This window comes from Schistocerca americana, chromosome 1 (assembly GCF_021461395.2).
Source record: "Schistocerca americana isolate TAMUIC-IGC-003095 chromosome 1, iqSchAmer2.1, whole genome shotgun sequence".
NCBI classification, from domain to species: Eukaryota; Metazoa; Arthropoda; class Insecta; order Orthoptera; family Acrididae; genus Schistocerca; species Schistocerca americana.
In genome coordinates, this window is record NC_060119.1 from 224,545,466 (window position 1) to 224,570,952 (window position 25,487).

The window sequence follows — 25,487 nt, forward strand, 5'->3', positions numbered from 1 at the left end:
GGTCACACGCAAATTTTAATCACTGTATCCAACACTGCAATCCAACACTGCAATCCAAATAATGCCGGCGCGGTAGACGCGAAAATACAAATATCGGCACTGAAATATCACTGAATCACACTAGTAATTGTACTTGTTCACTTTCCCGTATATTTCTAACACAAAAGGGGTTAAACCGCGGCGATGGCCACCCCCTTTGTCGGTACGACCTTTTATTACGGCCACCGGCCGCCCCACGGCCCGGCCCGCAGCCTGGGTCCCACTCTACTGACTCAACACACGCTCTCGCAACCCGACACACACTATCGATTGTTTGTCCTGTCGACCTGTGCTGTCGCAAAACTTATAGTAAGGACCTACGGACCCCTTACAGGAGGAACCACATGGTAGCCCCTTTAAGAGAAGAACTTCACAAATTGAGCAAGTAAATAACGCGTTGCTCCACCTCTAGCCCTTAAGCAAGCAGTTATATGGCTTGGAATTGATTGAAAGTGTTGTAGAATGTCTTCGTTGTGGATACCGAGCCAAATTCTGTGCAATTGGGGAGTTAGTTTGTCACAATCCTGAGTTGGTTGGAGGGTCCTGCCCACAATGCTCCAAAATTCCTCAGTTGGGGAGAGATCCAGCGATCTTACTGACCAAGGTACTATTTGGAAAGCACGACGACAGGCAGCAGAAATTGTGGTCGTGTGCGGGCGGGCGTTGTCTTGTTGAAATGTAAGGCTAGGATAGCTTACCATGAAGGAGAACAAAACGAGGTGTTGAATGTCGTAGACGTATCGCTGTGCTGTAAGGATGAAAAGGAATTGCACCCTAGACCTCCATTCCTGGCTGTCGAGCAATGAGGTTGGAATTCACCACTGTATGGGGTACCTTCAGACACGCCTTCACTGCTCATCGGGGCTCAGTTCGAAGCTGGAGTCACCACTGAAGACAATTCCTCTCCAGTCAATGACACTCCATGCCGAAGACTTGTCTGGAGACGCGCAAGACAACGATTGGATTCTAACCTGAATTTCGCTGCCATACGGCCCGATAACCGAGAGCAATGGTCTGTGGTGCTAGCAGGATTTCTTTGGTTGTCATGCGCGGCACCCTTACAGCATAGCGGTACGTCGGATATACAACGCACAGTTTTGCTGCCATTCACGATAAGCCGTTCTGGGAACACATTTCAGCAAGACAATGCTGTACTACACACGGCAATGTGCTTGTCTTTGTGCTTCGCAAACCCTCCACAGTCGAGAATGGTCGATAATGTCTGCAACCTTATGGGCAGGACCCTCCAATCGGCTTGGGATTTTGACGATGTATTGCGCCAGAATTTGGTACAATATCTCTCAGTAGGACCTCCAACAACTCTCTCAATCAATGGAGGCCCAATAAGTGCTTGCAAGAGGGGCGGAAGTGGACCAGCGCATTATTGGCGTACTCTATTTGTGACGCTCTTCCTACGAATAAATCATCCGATTTTTCTGAAATCTGCAATCATATGTTTGTCTGTATATGTACTTCACATCTACCGACTTCAGTTCCATTCAGATAATACTTTCGTGCTCCATCACTTTTGTTACCTTACCTGTAAAGCGTTATTCCATTTGAGCGGTTGTACCATATAAGATTTGTTTTATTTTGATGTGTATTTCTATCGACAGCTAATGGTTGTTTTATATTCTTATTTTAACGATGTTACATCTGGTATTTATTTCAAACACTAGTAAACGACCACAGAAGCGAATATGTGCAGTATTGTGACACTGATGTAAAAAGATCTACATCTACAATCATCCTCCTCAAGCAACCTGAGAGAGGACAAGTTAGTCTCTCACCTATTTTTCGCATATGGAAAATTATTAAATATTTCATTACAACCTGATGCACCTTGAGTGAGACTCTAGAAAGTTAATGACTTGAGCAGACATTGATGGAGCCTGGTAGGGCACTAAAACCATGAGATTTTTATGATTCTTAGCTCGTAGAAACGGCATGTTGGGAGTTGACAGCAATTGACGGCGAGCTCATCCCTTAGTAAATCTTGCCAGACAGGCCCATAACCATACAGGACAGACAGGGCAGCCTGTGATCGAGACAGGTCTCCAGCAGAACAATGCCGTGCTACCTGCCGCAGCGCCAGCAGAAGCCTGAGCTGGGGCAATGGTCTAAAGGAACGTGTCTACACAGTGTAGTTGTAAACTGAGCATTTTGTGCAGAGCCACATGTAATAAAAATTCACAAGTTTTCATGTTTGCCGATAGTGCAAATAGAGCCACTGAACCACTTTCCCCAGCCGCCTCGGTTGTACAAGAAAAATCCGGCATCTGAGACACGTTTGGAGATAGAATCTTTATTACACCTCATAGCTAGGACTAACAAGCTCCAAGGCACAGGCGATTTAGATAAAGATCTTTGAGATTGTACTGGGCGCTACAGTCTGGAGCCGAGCGACCGCAACGGTCGCAGGTTCGAATCCTGCCTCGGGCATGGATGTGTGTGATGTCCTTAGGTTAGTTAGGTTTAATTAGTTCTAAGTTCTAGGCGACTGATGACCTTAGAAGTTAAGTCGCATAATGCTCAGAGCCATTTGAACCATTTTTTTTTTTTTGAGATTTTATCTGTTCTCGTGTTGCCATGGGAAGAGACACGACTTTGGAAAAAATCGTCTTCCCCTCTGCAAAAACTTAAAAAAAGCGAGTAATTGGCGGTTTCTTTTTTATTCCAGAGACGCAGGTTTCTTAACTCTTGTCCTGGTTCGACACGAGTTTGTGCCGTCACGTGGGAAGGGAGATTTAGCTCCTTTAGAGCCTTGTGATTGGCTCAAGACGGTGAGAAGACAGTGCCGTTCATACACTTTGCGGGAAAACGGAATTTTTTTCTTGAGAGATGCGAAGCACTCAGGTGCAGGACTTTGGTCTGGTAAGCACTTCTGGTCGAGGCTCTGGCATGTGTGATTGGTACTTGGGACCTGTCCTGAGACTGACTTCACTTGCAAATAGTTTAGACTGGGGATCCTGTGGTGAAGTTCTTACTGTTCCAACAGCGTGACTTCAAACGTCTCGGATTACTCGTGTGTCGAGGGCACACTTATTCGTTTTTGGTTTACCAGTCTTGACGATTGGTATCCTTGTGCGTTCTGTCGTATAAGCCAGCCAAATTGATCCTTGGTACGACCAGCGAATGAGTATGTCACACACTGAAATCTACCATGATTTAAGGGCTCTAGTAGAGAATAAATTTCGATCCTTCTGCCTGATCGATAGACCGTGAGATTCTTGCATTTCTTTCGTGGCCGCGCGATCGATTCGCAGGTGCTGCCTCCACGTCTCACCTCCGCTGCACACATGTCGCCGGCTGCAAGTTACATCTCCGCACGAAGCAAGCAGCGTATCGTACTGCCGTTCCGGCATTGTCAGGGAGTTCAGATCTCAGTCGCCACTTGGTCTCAGCTGCACCTTTGTATAGAAACTTCAGTAGATTTCATCTGTGAAAGTCTGCTCAGCGTCAGATCAATTCAGATTGCAATACCCACATTTTTAGGGTCAGAGTACTTGACTCACTCCACGAGTTAACCTGTCTCTGCCACCCAGACTCCTTATCAAATGTAGTCTAAATAACTTGTTTAGCATAATTTATGTGTATTTTGGGAAAATAAATGTTGTTAGTACACTAAATTTTGCCTACATTCTCAATCATTTAAATAGTCTCACCAGGGTTACAATCCAAATCTTACGGTGATAGCAGAAGCTACTTTGCATACAGCTGTAATTTCCCCTTCTGTATTTTCGCAGCTTTTTCCCATCGCGAGTTGTCAACACATAAGTGGCATTCTCTTGTCACTGGGCTGAAATATATTATATCGTAATATCAACGCATATTTTATTTATTTCTAAAAACTTTACCTTCCTCGTTTCCTGTGTAATGAATACAATTTTATATGTGTTCCTTTATTTGCAGTGGCCGCATCAAAAACTTTACCTTCCTCGTTTCCTGTGTAATGAAAACAATTTTATTTGTGTTTCTTTCTTTTTTCGGTGGCCGCATGAAAAAGACTGATGGCGGATTGTTCGGTGTTATATGGACCCTACATTTTTACGTGCTCTTTCGTTTCTTTACTCTTTATTACAAAGCGGAAAAACCCTGAGATTTATTTGCCAATCGTGTCCTGATCTTCGCGTACATTTTTGCATAACAACTTTGTCAAACTAATCGGTCATCTGTCACCGAGTAATGACTTCGTCAATCGCCTCAATGATCTGGTGTCCACAGTCCACAGTTTCATTTTGATTATGAGTTACTTCACAAATGCATGTGACTTATAATCATCCAGGATTTTACACCATTTTAACTAAAAAATATCTTTCTCTTCGCGGTATTCGAGCTATGCAAAATTTCTTGATATTCATAGTCTGTTCTTATTGTAATTTATCACCAAAATGTTTTGTTGATCAATAGAGACAGGAGGAGGAACGACTCACCGTTGAGAGTGATCTCAAGCGTTCTGTTTGCTAGAAACTCTTCAGTCCAGTCACACATCTGGTCTGATATTCCGTACGCTCGTATTGTGTTCATTAGGTGGTAGTTAAGAGCTGATCGAATGCTTTCCGGGGGTAAAGCAACACGGCATCAACCTGGATGCCGATATGTGCTGCATCCACGGTGTCGTGGGCAAACAGAACGAGCTGGCTTTTACACGGTATTTTAAATTACGTTAGCCGTTTTGGTAATTATTATCGCACAAAAGAATTATTTTGGCTGTGGACTTTGCTGTGTGTATAGTGTGACAAGATTTGTAGATAAATTCTAAAGTCCGTCACACCATTTAAATATTCAGGCTTGCGGTGAAAGGTGATATGAAAAGGGACAAACATCCAAAATCATTGTTAGGGAAAACAAATGGAAGATTTAGATTTGTTGAAAGGGTTAAAATGGTTCAAATGGCTCTGAGCACCATGAGACTTAACATCTTAGGTCATCAGTCCCTTAGAGCTTAGAACTACTGAAACCTAACTAACCAAGGACATCACACACAACCACGCCCGAGGCAGGATTCGAACCTGCGATCGTAGCAGTCCCGCGGTTCCGGACTGCAGCATCGAGAACCGCACGGCCACCGTGGCCGGCTGTTGAAAGGGTTCTCCAGCATTTGAAGAACATCATCGAGCAGGCATGACAGTAGAAAATGAACAATTTAGAAGCGTCCTGCTAGGTTCCTAATAAGTATAGCCCATAGGAAGGAGTAACAAAAACTTACATGCCAAAATACGTCGTTGTTCTCGCCAGGTAAATTTAGGGAATTAAAAAATGGTTCAATTGGCTCTAAGCACTATGGGACTTAACATGTGAGGTTATCAGTCCCCTACACATAGAACTACTTAAACCTAACTAATCACATAGATCCATGTCGGAGGCAGTATTCGAACCTGCGACCGCAGCAGCAGCGTGGTTCCGGACTGAAACGCCTAGAACCGCTGGGCCACATCCGCCGGCGTTAGAGAATTAAGTGTTCGTGGAAAACAGTGCGACCGTTATGCCTCTTTCAAACCACAAATGGATATGCTTGTTAAGACCTGTTGAGACAACCTAGTTTACTTATCACATGCATCTGAGATTAATCCTAGCAATACCAACGCGTTTTGCATAACGTAAATAACGATGGGGGGGGGGGGGGGGGGGTTCTATATGCCACCATAAAAAGAGGACGATATTTCGTTAGTTGTTACCTTATAAACGGTCCAGCCACTTCATGTGACCACCACCTACATTCGGTGTCAAAGTGCAATAGCGCGGCCCCTCCCACCGGAGGTTCGAGTCCTCCCTCGGGCATGGGTGTGTGTGTTGTTCTTAGCACAAGTCAGTTTAAGTTAGTTTAAATAGTGTGTAATTCTAGGGACTGATGACCTCAGCAGTTTGGTCCCTTAGTAATTCACACACAAACACACGTGCAATAAACACACACAGAATGCCGGTGGCAGCACTAGCAGTGGAGGGTGTATAAAGCATGTCGGAGGGACGCCTAAAACAACGCAGTCGTTGTCATAATGAGGAAACGGAACGATTTATCTGACATCCAAAAAAACTTGATTATTGGATTTTGGGCAAGGGGCGAAAGCAGCTAAGCTTTCAAATGGTTTTCGTGCAGCAGTGGTTAGGGTATACTGTGCAAGACAAAATTGCGCTGTCCAAACTGGCGCCGAGACAACTGTGAAGCACAATGGGCCATAGACGGCAGGGGTGAACGACGCCTCAAATGGTTCAAATGGCTCTGAGCACTATGGGACTTAACATTTGGGGTCATCAGTCCCCTAGACTTAGAATTACTTAAACCTAACTAACCTAAGGACATCACACACATCAATGCCCGAGGCAGGGTTCGAACCTGCGACCGTAGCAGCCGCGTGGTTCCGGACTGAAGCGTCTAGAACCGCTCGGCCACCGCGGCCGGCGAACGACGTCTCCGGAGATGTGTACGTACGAATAGACGTGGAACTGTTGAGCAACTGACGATCCAAATGAACCAAGGGGCTACGAACAGCGTTTCCTCATAACCGTTCAGCGAACGTAGCTGCCCCCAGTCCTCTACATCAGATGCCTGGTTCAGGGGTCCTTGCTGACTCTCGTTCATTACGACGAAGCCTGGACTTCACATACCAGTACCGGAACTGGACGTCCAATGAGTGCCGACAGGTGTCCTTTTCAGATGAACCACGTTTTGTGTTCCATCGGACAGGTGGCCGCTGGCGTGTATTGAGCGAAAAGTCTGAAAGTAAACATCCTGTAACCAGAAGGGAGCGCTATAGTTTGGGGAATATTTTCGTGGCATTCCCTGGATCATCTCGTCATTCTGGAAGGTGGAGTGGATCAACGTAAGTATGCATCTATCCTTGGGGACCGTGTCCACCCTTCCGTGTAGTTTGTTTTTCCTCGGCGCTATAGCATCTAGCAGCAGGACAGTGCAAACCGTCACACAGCTCGCAGCGACGTGCTCGATTCGAAGACCACCACTACCAGTTTAGCATACTCCTCTGACCACCGAACTCCCTGGATTTAATCACAACGAGACTCCGTGGGACCACATCGATCGGGCTGCACGTGCCATGGATCCTCGACCGAGGAACACAGCGCAGCTATCCACGGCACTTGAGTAGGCATAGCTCCACATTTCTGTCGGTACCTTTCAGAAACACATTGGCTCTCCTTCTGCACGTCTCACCCTGCAAAATATGGCTATTCAGGTTTCGAAAAGTGGCACTTTAATGTGATTGGACTTTTATTAACAACATACATTTTGGAGAGGTACTCTATTTGTAAGTAGATTCCATAACGTGAAAATATTTTCCAGCACAGCTTAGCAACATCAACGCATTTTCAGTAACGTGTACTACCAATCTGGGGATACTTTATGACCACCACAAAAAATTTAAAAATGCAAATTTTGTTAATTTTTGTCGACTTTTACACACTAACAAACTTTTTAAACAGATACTGATGTTTAAGTAACGTCCTGAACCTGCCAATATTGAATACGACATTCACAGTGAAAAGTGACATCTATTTCTAAATCTTACATTTTTGCATTAAGTTTAACTGAAAAATTTAAAACATTTATTCATGCTGGTAGAAGAACTGCTTAAAAATAATAAACATTTTTTTGTTTTAAAATATTAAGTAACTGGCTAGATTACAATATTTTCATAAGATGGGCACGATGCAATAGTTGAGCATTCCTAGTACATATCATTTACCATGACAGATTGACGACTAGTTCTTTGGCACGCCAAATAGTTTTACTGTAGTGTTAGATGAGCTTTCTATGCTCATTCTAGTTTCAGAGATATAAGAATTAAGAAGAGATCAGTTTGAAGTAACGTTCAAATATGTGCAGGTGGGCAAAAGAAAAATTAAGAAGAATGAAAAAGCAAAAGTCGGAAAATAGTTATAGGAATTAGTGATAAAAATGGGCTGCGTTAGTAAGTTGCACACAGTTTATTAAAAACTAATACTAACTTACTCTATACGAACACATTCCAGTCAAATTTTGTGATGTGTTTACACTCATTTACTCAGTATCTTGTACCCTGCGGCAATGTCGAATTACTCATCTTTAACCTCGTAATTTGGAATAAACAGTATTGAATTTTTATGCTATGAAGTATTCTTGAGGAATTTATTCCATCAAAATCACACTCTACACGCACAAGGATCAGGATAAATGTCAAGAAACAGTTTATATTTAGCGGAAGCCGCTTTCCACAATAGTTTTCATTCATTTGGAGAAAACGTTACAGATATTCTGATTGCGTCTTACGTGCAGTGTGTCCCGACATTCTCAGCAACTGAATGAAGGAATAAGGAAAAGAAAACATATGTCGCACACACAAGAGTAAACTCTCAAAGGAGGGACAGGAAGAGGGAAAGATCAGAAACAGGAAGAACATGCAGATATGATCTAGTCCTGTCAGCTTCATTCGATTCTTACTGCCGTGTTCTTTGAGCACAATGCGGCGTGCAGTACTATATTTCTCCCATTTCTTACATTTACCACGTGTGATTCTCTGATTCAAAGGCAGAAAATTAAATAAAACTCGACTGTGGCATAGCATCGACGAAATTCAATGCCGTCTTATCCTTCCTGTGACAGAAAGAGAGATTGACGTCGCGTATTAAATTTTGGTCTGGGAACCAATTTCGCAGCGACTCGGCGAATATCCGTCTTACAATAGTCTCGCGGGGAGCTCTTCCTTATACCGTCTGAGGGTGGACGTAAAGATGAAATATTCTGATAATGTGGGACAGAGCTCCGACGCTAATACAGGCAGCGCATAACAGCTCTCCCCCCCCCCCTCCCCCTCACGTTGGGATGTGCGCTATTTGCTTGAAAAGGTTGCACTTGCTGTAATCCTTATCAGGTTACCTTCTGAACTATTGCTTTGTTTTACTTCATGCCACCTGATGTTTTAGTATTATATGATAAGGGATCCCATGCATAAAACACTTTTCGTTGCGTTAAAGCGTGCAGAGTATCACACTAAAGCGGTGCCCACGTTATCGCCATAGTTCTTGCCTTCTAGAAAATCATCTCACTACTGACCATCTTGCGTATTATAGGACTAATCAGAACGCGAAAAATCTTCAGAAGAGAAGACCGTGTCCAGAGTATAACAAAGAAGTGTGATAAGAAGGTTATTCATTGCGTTGTGCTTGAACACCGTAGCAGGCGGCATGTCTGTTTTAGCTCATAACAAACTAGACGGACAACGGGACACAGACTGCCAGTGCGTCCTTATTGGTTTCAGAAGGTGTTTTTAGGATTCCATGCCTCAATCTGCAAAAATCGAACCCTTATACAATCGCTTTGCTGTGCTCCTGTCTGTATCTATGTCTTTCTATCCGACTGTTAAGAACACTTTCTCAGGAACGAGTTGTCCTATCAAGCTCAAATTTATGTCAGATATTAAGCTCTACGGTTCCTTGGCGGTGTAAAAATATTAAGCTTCTTAGTCAATTCAATTAAAATATACGGCCATTTACGTATGTCACGTATGTTGGTACTCAAGAACTCACTCATCAAAACCTATAGGGTGCTTCCCGTTGACCTAGAATCATGCAGTTCAGCAAGAAGCGAAGAGTCAAACTACACTCCTGGAAATGGAAAAAAGAACACATTGACACCGGTGTGTCAGACCCACCATACTTGCTCCGGACACTGCGAGAGGGCTGTACAAGCAATGATCACACGCACGGCACAGCGGACACACCAGGAACCGCGGTGTTGGCCGTCGAATGGCGCTAGCTGCGCAGCATTTGTGCACCGCCGCCGTCAGTGTCAGCCAGTTTGCCGTGGCATACGGAGCTCCATCGCAGTCTTTAACACTGGTAGCATGCCGCGACAGCGTGGACGTGAACCGTATGTGCAGTTGACGGACTTTGAGCGAGGGCGTATAGTGGGCATGCGGTAGGCCGGGTGGACGTACCGCCGAATTGCTCAACACGTGGGGCGTGAGGTCTCCACAGTACACCGATGTTGTCGCCAGTGGTCGGCGGAAGGTGCACGTGCCCGTCGACCTGGGACCGGACCGCAGCGACGCACGGATGCACGCCAAGACCGTAGGATCCTACGCAGTGCCGTAGGGGACCGCACCGCCACTTCCCAGCAAATTAGGGACACTGTTGCTCCTGGGGTATCGGCGAGGACCATTCGCAACCGTCCCCATGAAGCTGGGCTACGGTCCCGCACACCGTTAGGCCGTCTTCCGCTCACGCCCCAACATCGTGCAGCCCGCCTCCAGTGGTGTCGCGACAGGCGTGAATGGAGGGACGAATGGAGACGTGTCGTCTTCAGCGATGAGAGTCGCTTCTGCCTTGGTGCCAATGATGGTCGTATGCGTGTTTGGCGCCGTGCAGGTGAGCGCCACAATCAGGACTGCGTACGACCGAGGCACACAGGGCCAACACCCGGCATCATGGTGTGGGGAGCGATCTCCTACACTGGCCGTACACCACTGGTGATCGTCGAGGGGACACTGAATAGTGCACGGTACATCCAAACCGTCATCGAACCCATCGTTCTACCATTCCTAGACCGGCAAGGGAACTTGCTGTTCCAACAGGACAATGCACGTCCGCGTGTATCCTGTGCCACCCAACGTGCTCTAGAAGGTGTAAGTCAACTACCCTGGCCAGCAAGATCTCCGGATCTGTCCCCCATTGAGCATGTTTGGGACTGGATGAAGCGTCGTCTCACGCGGTCTGGACGTCCAGCACGAACGCTGGTCCAACTGAGGCGCCAGGTGGAAATGGCATGGCAAGCCGTTCCACAGGACTACATCCAGCATCTCTACGATCGTCTCCATGGGAGAATAGCAGCCTGCATTGCTGCGAAAGGTGGATATACACTGTACTAGTGCCGACATTGTGCATGCTCTGTTGCCTGTGTCTATGTGCCTTTCGTTCTGTCAGTGTGATCATGTGATGTATCTGACCCCAGGAATGTGGCAATAAAGTATCCCCTTCCTGGGACAATGAATTCACGGTGTTCTTATTTCAATTTCCAGGAGTGTATAAGTAAAGGAAAATATCCGAGATGGTTAATGTGTAAATACATCACATGAAAAAATATTTCTTTTGTCATTTGTTATCCGACTTCAAACTTGAAATTATAAAATTCTCGAAAGTTTTGAAATTCCTGCCACCAATATCTTGCCGGTATCTATGTCGATAACAGGTAAAACGTTTAGAAACTGAGATGACATATCGGGCATACAATAAGATCAGTAATCACCTAGGAACCGAGGGTTGCAAGTGCCACGTGAGGTCGCTACGGTCACCTGTGGACCGGCAGTTTAACTGGGCAGGACATTCTCCGGACCGACCTGATGCTAGCACGTATCTCGTTCCTGCGGCAGATTCTGCCGGATATGCTGAATGATGTTCCCACGCCTGTTCATAGCCACATTCGATTTCAGCACGACGGAGATCCCGTACATTTCAGCAGACATGTTAGGGCATATCTGCAGGCAACCATTGGCTGTGGTGAGCGAGTCGCATGGCCAACACGATCATCCCATTTGTTCCCAATAGATGTTTTGCTCTGGGAGTGTCTGAGAGGCCTTGTGTACGAAACAGCTGTTACACCGCCGGAGGACCTAGTAGGCAGGACTGTTGTGGCAGCGGGATGTAATCGAGGTACACACGGGATCTTTGAGAGAGAGCACCGTTCAATGCAGTGTCGATGTCAGGCGTTTCTCAATGCATCTGGACAAAACTTTGAGTTGTATGCCCGATGTGCTATGTCAGTTTGTAAACGATTTTTTTAAAATCATTCTGTATACATAATTAAGTTTGTACGCAGCTCACAGTGCGCGAGTCTTGTTCGCACCTTTCTGATGATCGAAACTACTCTATCATATATGTTAACTTGCATTGTTCTCCACAAAATAACCGTGGTTCTTTCGATAGTTGTTGATTATCTGAACAATAGTAGCAGTAGGCTGCAGTTGTAGTTTGATATAAAACATTGCCCTAATAATTCTGTTGCACTAATTGCCTGTTTTCACACCATGCAGAGTCCACTTCCGTAGCTCAGTGGTCTGGCTGCTACGCGGAGGACCTGAGTTCGATACCTTGGCAGCCTAGTGATGCCAGTTGAGCCACTACCTGAATGACAAGTAGCGACTCCAAGGCCAAGAAGGCCGACAACGGCCGGGAGAGAGGTGTGCTGCCCCAGCGCCCTTGCATACTGCATCCAATGTCGCCATTCATTGTAAGAGGATGACACGGCGGTCGGTCGATCTCCATTGGTCCATCAGGGCCAGAGACCTTTTATTTACACCATGCAGAGACTGGTGCTGTAGCTGATGAGGATTTTCAGAACTCCAACGTCGTTCCTCGTGCTCGAGTTTTCGTACTCCGATAAATACCATCACGCTTCGATAGAAGAACGAGCGTTTCAGGTTCAACGTTTCCACATGTAGATACTGTAACAATATGTTAGCGCACAGCTCTGTGAGCAACTGAGACTGTCGAATCAGTCAGAATCGCTAAATACCGCAATGATTCTCTGACATTTTCAAGACCACTCCAAGATGATTTAATTGGTTTTCTACACTACAATGGATACGCCACCTGCCACATTCCAAGTTACGTGCCAGAGCGCCATGCGAAGTTTCAGTGTGGTTGTTTTCCAGCACAAGCCAGAAACAGCCCTTGCATCCTTTGGCAAACACTATAGCTGACAGCTTCTCTGAATCTGTCGGTTCTGCTCTCGGGTGTCCAGTAGAGACCATAAATGAGCTCCATGTACTTGCCCTAAACTCAGCTGCGACATCATCTCTGAACAAGGCCTCTCCGTGTGACCATAGATTCTACTCGCGAGTGTCGGCCGCAGTCCACTTGTCGACTCAGTCTGTTGTGGGTACAAGTGGACTCAACTCGCTCAGAAAGGAGGGCGAGTATACGACTCTTGAAATTCTTGCCATCTCCGTTTCGAAAGAAAACTGCTAACTGCTACTCATTTATTTCACACAATCATGATTTCGGCTTTGTAGACATTCTCAGATGCAAGTTGAGATGTCACAAAATATCTGACCTGGCTAAGTGACAGAAGCAAGTTATATACCAATACAATGACTACTTGGTTATCAGTGAAAATTGTTCTCTTTATACATATATTTAAATAGATAAAATTTTTTCGAAGGCGGCTGTACAGTTATGTTAATATTTAATATCTACTCAGAGAATGTCTATTATTTACATTGACATATTCAAACTTCAAAGGCGTTAGCAGTTCTGTAACTACAGTACCAGAAAACATGATATGAGAAGGAAGTGTAGTATCTAAATGGTGATTGACTATTAAAATAAATCACAGAAATAAAGGATAAGCTACATACCTCACTGTTAGTCCATAAACGCAAGTTGGGTTACAGAAATAGCGTGCTATTTGTCGCAGGAGTATACGAGGCCTATTGGGAAAGTAAGAAATGGTAGGTCGCGAAATGGAAAACACGGTGAAAATCAAAACTGTTTTATTTGCAACGGTTAGCTACACCTTCCAGCTACTTCTCTACACAGTCGCCGCCCAGACTTGGACATATATAGTAGCGTTGTACCAACTTTTCAATTCTCTCGTTAAAAAAAGCCGCCAGTGCTTTTCGTTAATTTTCTACTCTGGACTGCAGCTCGTTGTCTGTGTCAAAATATTGTCTTCATAGCCAACGGTTGATTTGAACAGAGATGAACCTCAGGGGTAGCCAATTACGGACTGTACTGGGTGATCAAACACTTCCCATCGGAAACGCTGCAGGAGCATCTTCATTGCTCCTGCAGAGTGCGGCCGAGAATTGTCGTATAGAGCGAACTGCATGACGGTTATGTTATGTGGATTGCATAGCTTCAGGCGATATCTTTCGCCAGGCCCTTATACTTGGCGGGAGACGCTAATTTCTAGCCATCTTTACGTTTTAACTGTGAGCTCAGAATTGGAAAGAGCGACATGCAGCGATCGACGGGCGTATTAGACACAGTGCAAAGCTTCATCAGATTTTCACCATATTTCCCATTTCGCGACCGATCGTTCCTTACTTTCCGAATAACCCTCGTAACAGTAACGTTGCTCCATGCACAGTTTTTGTTTGACGTAGCACATATGTTTTCTCATGGCGGAGGTGGAATAAACAAGAATATAACCATTTTTTTTCATTGGATGAAAAATTTGCAATCGTGTGGTTTGCAGCAGTCAGCCGTTTCGCCTTGTCAGTGCTACTTTACTGCAGCAAGGTCGTATCTACCATACTAACAATGTTACCTTACACTCCTGCATGCTCCAGTAAGAGAGAACGAGCATGAAGCGACCATAGCGCCACAGTTCTCAGACTCGTCATAATTGCGGAAATATAGCGGGAGCGAAGGACGCCCGTTAGCGCTGACCTAAGGGGGCGCCTTGATTTGTGAAGGATTCAACCCCAACATTAGGCTCGTACTTGCTCTGGGCTCAAATGGCTCTGAGCACTATGGGACTTAACAGCTGAGGTCATCAGTCCCCTAGAACTTAGAACTACTTAAGCCTAACTACCTAAGGACATCACACACATGCATGCCCGAGGCAGGATTCGAACCTGCGACCGTAGCGGTCGCGCGGTTCCAGACTGAAGCGCCTAGAGCCTCTCGGCCACTCCGGTCGGCTACTCGCTCTGCTTCTGATTTCTAGTGTCCAGCCAGGTGCAATCTTTTACAAAACTTGGTGTTTTGACAGCGTACCTTGCTGTCGCAGCTGTAGAATGCAAGTCTTGGCTATAGAGCGATTCCTTTACACTATTATTGTTGTCCACATCTCACCTGATTATCCAGTCGTAGGCGCGTTGGATAGAGTGATAGGGAACGCGATCCCTCACTGCTTGACGCAAACTCCCGTCTCTCAGTGCTTCTGCCACCATAGTCTGGCGCCTACGTCACTATCGTCTGAGCTTGTGAGCTCAGTTGGCTGAGTGCTGCGTTCCACGCTTTACTAAGAGCGAAGCCACTGTCTCTATCCACCAAGAATATTTCAACGGCCCCCTTTAGAGCACAATCCCAGAATGAAGAAGACCACTGGGGACACAACAATCTCAAGCAACCAACGAAATCTGTGCTTCGAGAACATTACGTAGCTACAGGCGACTCAATACTACACTGCGCAATCCACTGAAAGGGACAATTTTTCGAAACCCCATACTTGTCTGTCATTGCGACACAGAAGATGCGGAAAAGAGGCGAGAGCTCAGAAGTTTATATGAGGAATAAGATGGGTTAATGATGTCACATTGGCATCAAACTTTACTACAGTTCTGCCCAACACCACCTTGGACGTGTCACACGATGGGAAGGTCGTCACACCCCCTCTTACGCACATACCACCAATGCGTCCGACACCTCTGCAATAGAAGTTAGAGCCGCGACGCCCAGCGTTGAAATTACGCGGTATCCTGATGGGTGTTCACGCGCCTGATTGCGTGCATGTGGAGTCTGAGGAGTGTCAAGGGGTGCCTGCTCCTGGGTGTTTTATTCACAAATGTGTCAATGTCGCACACCCCACCACTTCCATCCCCGCCCCTTCCCTCCGTGATCATGCCGCAGGAGGGCATGAAACAGGATGACGGAAAAACACCTTTTTCTGCTCCCCACCATGCTCTTATTTTGTAGAATTGTTTTGAACGGTCCCTAGTGGTTATACCCTGTACACCAGGACAAAAATTGCTTCCACACTACAGTCCAAAGGAGTACGATCACGTGTGGGGATGTAGACCCACTGTGACGGTACGTCACATAAATATTGACATTTTTACCGGTTGTAAACAGTGAACAATATTGTTAAGGGTGAACCAAAAATTATTTGTATTTTATGTATTTGTATTTTATGAACATAATTAGTATAAAAGATACAGTTAATGTTCTTGAAACAACTGACATGCAGCGATAATTTAATAGTAGCTTCTGTATTTAAAACATATCTATGAAAATAAAAAAGGATCGAAAAGAGACGCGATATTACGGCCGAGGAGGAAGGACGTACTTTATGGTGCACACGCTGTTTTGTTTCGCGATATGGAAGGCAGCCATTGAGCGGCTACACATATTTTATGTAAGTTATTCGGTATTCTGCTAAAATAAACTAATTATTGTTATCACAAAATGAATTTCTTTGTAATAGTTGTCACCTCAAATGGTCGCAGCGGCTAATTATTTTTAACAAGCATTTTTTTCAGTAATTTGCGCTGCGGCAAGCTCATCTTCCGATGCAGCCTCTGGTCGGCCATTACGCGCCGAAATATTAATTTATTTTTCAAAGTGTTAACAGTAACTGTAAATGCGAGAGATTTCGTTCTAAGAACCTTTTTAAAATGCAACAGATAATTAATTTAAGTTAAAGATCATTTTTTAAATTATACAGATTCCATGAGTTTTTCTTGGCCGCTCCACGGCAACAATCGAAATACTCTCGAGCCTTGCTTTGCAATCAATAAATAGAAATTAACCAAAATTACATTCAATTCAGTTAACAGCAACTATATTTTAGACATCACGTTCAAAATCTAAAGTTGGTACATGAATAACAGCCGCCCTTCAAGAACCCGTTCATATTTACTTATGCACGTAAGTAAAAGTGTAAAAGTGATAAGAAAAGATAACATCCCTGAGAGAAAGAATCGTGCTCTAACAAAAGAAAACTTCACCTGATAAAATATATATAACGTAACAAATGGCAACCGAACACCACGATGTCCTTAGATAAGACTTGAATTGTCCGTGAGATATCAGCAGTGTCCTAGGCTGTTAAGAACGTCTCCTCTTTGCTCATCGCACTGCTAACTGTCGTTTTCGACCGCGAAATGTTTGGGAATCAAAGCTACAAGGGAAGATGAATTTGTTGACGCCAACCACTCAGGCCTTTTCGTGTCGTTTCTGAGTGGTGATTGGCCTGAAAAGTTTATCTCGGCCAATGATGGCTATCGTGATTATAACCCCCACCGCAGTGGCATCAAACAATGGGTGATGTGTGCATAACATGGGGTGTGACATGTCCACGGTAGCGTTGGGCAGAACTGTGTTATAACTTGGTGCCAATGTGACATTATTAACCCATCGTATTCCTCACATAAACTTATGGACTCTGGCCTCTTTTCCGCATGTGTCCGTACCTCGGTGTTTAAAGGGTTGACGACACCACGGGTGACGTTGCAGGTCACCCCCGTTTTGCACCATTGCAGAAGGAAGTCGTAGGAACTTCTGAGCCAAATTTCAAACATTTGCGTCGTAATCTGAGACAATTACAGGGTTTGGAAAAAGTTATCCTTTAATTCTAATGCTCAGTGTGGATTAGACATGAAGCCGAAAGTTTAGTTGAGACTTAAAAACGCGAGAAAAAGTTCGGATGAACTTACTGACGTGAGACATATCTCGCCGGGTTACCGAGTAGTCATTTCGGCCGTATATCACGTTCCACAAATTACCTTTATTTTTCGAACAGCTGAGATGATTACTGTTTCTCAGAATCCACTGCGCATGCTGTAATTATATTCAAGTTAGTATTTAATATAATTGGACTACTTCATCTCCTCGCGATGCCGTAGTCTGCTTATTGCTCTCTCAATGGTTGCTTACAGCCAGCTGTTGACACACCCTCTGGTCTCCCCGACACAAATTACCTTGAGTGCTGCCAGCATCGCTCCGCAACCCTAGGAAGTGACTGCATCGCCACTACTCTATTTTCTTACTGTGTTCTTATATTGAAACAGTGGACGCCTTCGTATACGATGTATTACAAAGTGGCTAAAACGGTACCGGAACATCCAATCCCATTAACAGATTGCATGTCTAACGGTTTTCAGAGCAACAAAAATTTGATTTCTAATCATTCATAAAACAGTTCATCGAATCTAACAATTTTAGATGCTGTCATAATCTGGTGATTAAGTGTTATAATCTATCATTAAATGTTTAATACGGTACTTAAAATATTAAAGTTAGAAACTGCGTACATTTACTAAGGCGCCTAAATCACCCAATCTATATTCACCCACTATTTGAGAATAAGAGCATTTAGCGACTTCCAACACAATTTAATATGTGTATTTTCAAATCATTTCGTAACTTGCTCAGAGCCCCCGACAAAATAATTAAAGATAAAAAGTTAATCACTTATTTCACTTCACTTACGTACCTTCAGCATCAGGTATCACGTTTTAATATATTACTCCTTTATTACTACCTCTACTCGCAAGAGATTTTTCATGCTTATCCGCATACACTGAGATGATAAAAGTCATGGGATACCGATATAGGTAGTGGGAGTATCGCACACGGTGGGTATAAATGGGCAGTGGATTGGTGGAGCTGTCATTTGTACTCACAAGGGAACCTCCTCATCGCACCTCTCTCAGATTTAGTTATAAGTTGGCACAGTGGATAGGCCTTGAAAAACTGAACACAGATCAATCGAGAAAACAGGAAGAAGTTGTGTGAAACTTTGAAAAAATAATCAAAATATAGAAACTGAGTAGTCCATGCGAAGATATGCAACATCAAGGCGAACGAACGTCTAGGAGCGCCGTGGTCCAGTGGTTAGCGAGAGTAGCTACGGAACCAGATATCCTAGGTTCAAGTCTTCCCTCGAGTGAAAAAATTAGTTTTTTATTTTCAGTTTATGTGACAAACTCTTATGTTTTCATCACTTTTTTGGGAGTGATTATCACATCCACAAGAAAACCTAAATCGGGCAAGGTAGAAGAATCTTTTTACCCATTCACTAAGTGTACAAGTTAGGTGGGTCGACAACATATTCCTGTCATGTGACGCACATGCCGTCACCAAAGTCGTATAGAATATATCAGACGTGTTTTCCTGTGGAGAAATCGGTTGACCTATGACCTTGCGATCAAATGTTTTCGGTTCCCACTGGAGAGGCACGTCCTTTCGTCTACTAATCGCACGGTTTTGCGGTGCGGTCGCAAAATACTGGCACTAAACTTATTACAGTGAACAGAGACGTCAATGAACGAACGGACAGATCATAACTTTGCGAAAATAAAGAAAGTAAAATTTTCAGTCGAGGGAAGACTTGAACCAAGGACCTCTCGTATCGCAGATACTCACGCTAACCACGGGACCACGGCGCTCCTCAGCTTCCGTGCTCCTTTATGTTGCCTATCTGACGCATGGACTAGTCAGTTTGTATATTTTACTAATTTTTTTCATAGTTCATCACAACTTTTCCTATTTTCTCTGTTCTGTGTTCAGTTTTTCAAGGCCTATCCACTGTGCCAACTTATAACTAAATCTGAGGGGGGCGCGATGGGGAGGTTCCCTTGTCAGCTGATTCAGATGAGTCCCGCTTTGCGTTGGTAAGAGCTGATGGTACGGTTCGACTGTGCCGCAGACACCACGAAGCCAAGTTGTCAACAAGGCAGTGTGCTAGCTCGTGGTGGCTCCATTACGGTGTAGGCTGCGTTTGCGTGGATCTGACTGGATCCTCTGTTCCGACGGAACCGATTATTGACTGGAAATCGTTATTTTTCAGCTCCTCGGAGACCATTACAGCCATTCATGGACTTCATGTTTTCAAACAACGATGCAATTTTTATGAATGACAATGCGCCACATCACTGGGCCACAATTGTTCGCGTTGGTTTTGAAGAACATTCTGGACAATTCCAACGAATGATTTGGCCTCCAATCGAAACTTTCTGGACGTAGTAGGGAGGTCAGTTCAAGCACAAAATTCTGCACCGGCAACACTTACGAATCATGCACGGCTACAGAGGCAACATGGCTCATTATTTCAGCAGGAGACTTCCAGAAACTTGTCGAGTCCACGCCACGTCGAGTTGCTGCGCTTCGCCGGGCAAAAGATGTGACACGATACTAAGAGTGATCCCATACCTTTTGACACCTCAGTATGTATCACTGAATGTATCTCGAAAATTATACGTTTGTACGACACATGGTTCTGGGCATACACTATGTGATCAAAAGTATCCCGACACCTGGCTGAAAATCACTTGCAAGTCCGTGGCGCCTTCCATCGGTAATGCCGGAATTCAATATGTTGTTGGCCCACCCTTGGCCTTGATAACAGGTTCCACTCTCGCAGATGTGTTCAATCAGATGCCGGAAGGTTTCTTGGGGAATGGCAGCCCATTCTTCACGGAGAGTTGCACTGAGGAGAGGTATCGATGTCGGTCGGTGCGGCCTGGCACGAAGTCGGCGTTCCAGAATATCGCAGAATGTTTTATGGGATTCAGGTCAGGACTCTGTGGAGGCCAGTCCATTACAGGGATGTTACTGTCGTATAACCACTCCGCCACAGGCGGTGCATTATGAACAGGTGCTCGATCGTGTTGAAAGTAGCAATCGCCTTTCCCGAATTGATCTTCAACAATGGGAAGTAAGAAGGTGCTTAAAACATCAATGTAGGCCTGTTCTACGATAGTGCTACGCAAAACAACAAGGGGTTCTAGCCCCCACCATGAAAAATACGACCACACCATAACACCACCGCTTCCGAATTTTACTGTCGGCAGTACACATGCTGGGAGATGACGTTCACCGGGCATTCGCCATACCCACACCCTGCCAGCGGATCGCCACATTGTGTAGCATGATTCGTCATTTCACACAACATTTTTCCACTGTTCAATCGTCCAATGTTTACGCTTCTTACACCAAGCGAGGCGTCGTTTGGCATTTAGCGGAATGATGCGTGGCTTATGAGCAGCCGCTCGACCATGAAGTCCAAGTTTTTTAACCTCCCGCCTAAATGTCATAGTACTTACAGTGAATCCTGATGCACTTTTCGGAATTCCTGTGAGATGGTCTGGACAGATATCTGCCTATTACACATTACGACCTTCTTCGACTGTCGGCGGTCTCTGTCAGTCAACAAACGAGGTCGGATTGTACGCTTTTGTGCTGTACGTGTCCCTTCACGTTTCCACTTCACTATCACATCGGAAACGGAGGACCTAGGGATGTTTAGGAGTGTGGAAATCTCTTATACAGACGTATGATGCGACACCCAATCACCTAACCATGTATGAAGTTCGTGACTTCCGAGGAGCGCCCCATTCTGCTCTTTGACGAAGTCTAATGACTACTGAGGTCGCTGATATGGAGCACCTGGCAGTAGGTGGCAGCACACTGCACCTAATATGAAAAACGTATGTTTGGGAGGTGTCCGGATACTTTTGATCACATAGTGTATGCAGTTATAAACACTGATAACTAGCTTTTTTAAAAACCGAGAGAAAATTACTCTAATTTCATCCGATATTAAACTCTACATACAATTTCAAATCATTTCGAAACTTTGTCTCGCTGATACCTTCCACAAAATAATGAAAGGAAACAGCCGGCCGGGGTGGCCGAGCGGCTCTAGGCACTACAGTCTGGAACCACGCGACCGCTACGGTCGCAGGTTCGAATCCTGCCTCGGGCATGGATGTGTGCGATGTCCTTAGGTTAGTTAGGTTTAAGTACTTCTAAGTTCTAGGGGACTGATGACCTTAGAAGTTAAGTCCCATAATGTTCAGAGCCATTTGAACCATTTGAAAGGAAACAAAGAAAACGAAACATAATTTCAAACCTCTGCCCCTCCCATCAAAGAGTGAAGTTTCCGCGCATGTCTTCCACAGCCGCTTCAAGAATAAAAAATGGAGAGGGTAATTCACTCTCTGGAGGGACACGTGACAACATGGGATGTATTCCGGTCGTATTGAAACCCCGCGCCATCAAAATACCTACCCTGTATACGAGCATTAGCCGCCGGTTTATTCCCGCGGAACACTGCGCCGTGCTGTAGTTTGATAAATACCAGACGGGAAAATACCCGGAACGGCGACCATTAATTTTCGCAACGGCAAATCCACGCAGGAGGCAGTAAACAATGGCCGGCACGATCGGCACGCGGTTTGCAGCGGCTAGGGAGTTTGAAGGGGGGGGGGGGGGGGGGGGGGGGGAAGCGTCATATTGATGTGAGCCGCGCTAACCGCCAGCTGCCGCAGCTCTACGACCACCAACTACGGGATTGCCGAGGTGCGCGCCCGTCATTAATTCCTCCTTCACCTGTCGCGCTAGTAACGCATATACCACAACATTGAGCAGTAAACGTCGGTTTTCGGAAAGACACTAATGTATAGTTTCTTAAGGGGCTCCGGAACGCCCAATACTTGCAATGTTACAATAACGCTTATAAATTACATCTTTCCTCACAAAGTATTTGAGGTAGGAAGTTGAACTTTTTACAGATTATTTATTGGAATATGGGCTACAACTTAACACAGGGATTTTACAAAATTTTAGTTCAGTTATTAAAGATGATTTTTTTTCAATTGTAATGAAAATTCACAACATTTTTTTGCAATTTTTTATTTACATATTCAAAAATATACAGTTTTTTGGAAAAAGGCTGTGTTAAATTATGCAGAAGGTACTGTGTAACATTTACTGAAAGTTTGAAACAAATATGTTTGGAAGATCCTTAGAAAACATGTAATTAGTATGAGAAAATAAAAGTTTTGGGAATCGAGCGACAAAGATTGGATTAACTTTTTAGTGCATTCCAGGTCCATAGGATGGATTATCTTCATCCTCTGCAAACTCCTCCTCCAGCTTCCTCTTGTTCCTCCTCCTGTTTACTCTTGCTTGTATTTCTAGACTCTTTACAGCCCTGTCTGCAGCCCGAAGGCGTTCCTTGTCTAAAGCAAGCATCGCTCGTTGTTGTGTTCGTAGATTTTGCTACCATTTTCTTCAGTTGCAGTTACTGCAACACTGTTCCAAAAGGTGGTCATGTATGAACACTTATCACATTTCAGTTGTATTTCACTAGCAAGTCCTACGTGCTTTATTATGGAGAGTTCCAGACCAACTTCACTACAATGAATACATCTTACACAGTTTGAAAAAATTCCTTTGAGAACCGACATATCAAATATTTCATTCACATCCGATTCGCCCATAAAACATTCATAGTTTTCACTCATTGAACCAAGCTTCTTCTGTGAAGTATTTTCTTTCCCACTTTGACTGCTATGGGCAGGTGTACTTGAGAGGTTAGGTTCACTCACTTGGTTATCGTCTTTATTGTTTACAGTAATAACACATACCTTTGGCTTTCCAACATTTCTCCTTTTCTTAAAAGCCTTCAGAGGATTTCTAATAACTTTACTTTTATTCATTATAATACTTCAACAAAACAGAGACTCAAGAAACAGAATTAATTACGAATATTTTCGAGATAACGACAGAGTAAATAAACATGAAACAATCGACAATCACACCAGCGATATATATTGAACCATCACAGGTTAGCCACAACACATACTTTATGTCACATCACTAACATGTACCTGATGAACACGGACGTTAATAATAACACCATTTGACAGCAGTTTAACAGCGCCACAGTGGGTCACGCCCATGTAGAACACATTTCAAAAAAAATTTAAAAATAGTTGTAGTCTTCGGAATTGAATAAATTATATATCTATTAAAAGGTAATAGTCTGCAGATTCAGAAAACGCAAAAAAGTAAAAATTGAACTTTTCATGATTTTGAGCCTTTCCGGAGCCCCTTAACAATGACAATTGGTCTCATGGTATCGGAAACTGGGTGTCAAGCAATTAAAGAGGATGGCACTGGGATACTTACGACAGTACTTTGGAACGTTCTCGGAATGGAATACAAAGAAAGGACTTACCTCAGTGACACTTTTATTTTTCAGCATACACTAAGTTAACAAAAGTTATGGGATACTCCCAAATATCTTGTCGGACCTACTTTTGCCCGGCGTTGTGCAGGAGATCGACGTGGCATGGACTCAACAAGTCGTTGGAAGTTCTCTGCAGAAATATTAAGCCATGCCACCTCTGTAACCAGTCATAACTACGAAAGTGTTGCTGGTGCAGGATTTTCTACACGAAGTGACCTCTCGATTATGTACCATAAATGTTCGATGGGATTCATGTCGGGCGATCTGGATGGCCAAATAATTCGCTCGACTCGTCCAGAATGTTCTTCAAACCAGTCGAAACTATTATGGCCCGGTGACACGTCGCATTGTCATCCATAAAAATTCCATCGTCATCTGTATACCTGCATATCGGTGTCCCATAACATTTGTTATTTCATTTTGGTCTCCTTGTACATTAATTCATTTGATACAGCGGTGTTCCAATGCCTTGAACCAATCCCGAAAAGCCGGCCGCTGTGGCCGAACGGTTCTAAGCACTATAGTCCGGAACCGCGCTGCTGCTACGGTCGATGGTTCGAATCCTGCCTCGGGCATGGATGTGTGTGATGTCCTTAGGTTAGTTAGGTTGAAATAGTTCTAAGTGTAGGGGGCTGATGACCTCAGCAGTTAAGTCCCATAGTGCTCAGAGTCATTTGAGCCATTTTTGAACCAACCCGTAGATTTTAATCCTCTAGGTGTACAAAATATTTGTCAACTTCGGCTGTCAGATCTTTGTTTGAAAAGAATCTCCTACCATCGAGGAAAATTTTGAGCTTGGTGAAGAGATGGAAGTCTGATGGAGCCAAATCAAGTGTGGAGACAAGTCCTATCTTAGTTTATGTGTTTCTGCTATGCCAGCAAAACTTGTGTGTGGGCGCGAATAGCCTTGGTGAAAGACGACTTTCTTCCTTGCAAAACCTGTCGTTTTTCCTCTTGTCTTATGCTATGCTTGGCCCAAGAGATTAGCGTTGTACTTGTAATCGGCAGAATCCCTTTTCAACCCAAAAAAACTGTCGCCGTGACCTTTCATGCCGACAGTGCTGATTTTTTCTTCCTTCGATGCTGATGGGGGTGAATTAACATGTTTCCACTGCTTTGATTGTTATTTTGCCTCTGGGGTATATAGTGGACCCAAGTAGCAAAAAATCGTGTTGGTTGTTCTGGAAACGGGTCAAACATTCTGATCCTGCATTAAGAATCGCGGCTCCCATCTAGCATATAATTTCCTCATATCCAATTCCACTGCGAAAGCGTAGTATGCCCGTTCAGATGGGATGGCACTGGCAACATCCCACAGCAGCTAGGCGATCCCCCACACCATTTTATCCACATCTGCAATAATTTCTAGGGCCATGGCAGATTTTGGTTGAGTACTACACGGATCATAATCCAAGCTGTCCCGACAAAATTGAAACTCGTTTTCCAATTGGGAACTGTGGAATATGAAGGAGAAGAGTTTCCCAGAGCGTTCTAAAAATCGGCATGAATTTCCTTTCCTTTAATACCCTTCTTTACAAAGCACTTAATCACTACTCGATTATCAATTTTCTTTTCGCCTAGACAAACCCTAATCGGGAACAACAACAGAAAGAAATCCGCACAACAAATCTCAAACATGAGCACCCGCGCCTCACGTGTTTACTCACACTGGATGAACTACCATTACGCTGGCGCTAGCGCTGATATGTGTTTGTGATTATCCGAACTCACGTGTTTACTCACACAGGATGAA

General features: G+C 44.4%; 1 protein-coding gene across 1 annotated transcript in view; it reads right to left on the bottom strand.

The window, feature by feature from the left end:
- The window catches only part of LOC124612930 (synaptic vesicular amine transporter), a 796,314-nt gene that overhangs the window by 467,605 nt on the left and 303,222 nt on the right, over nucleotides 1-25,487 (bottom strand). The window lies entirely within an intron of this gene.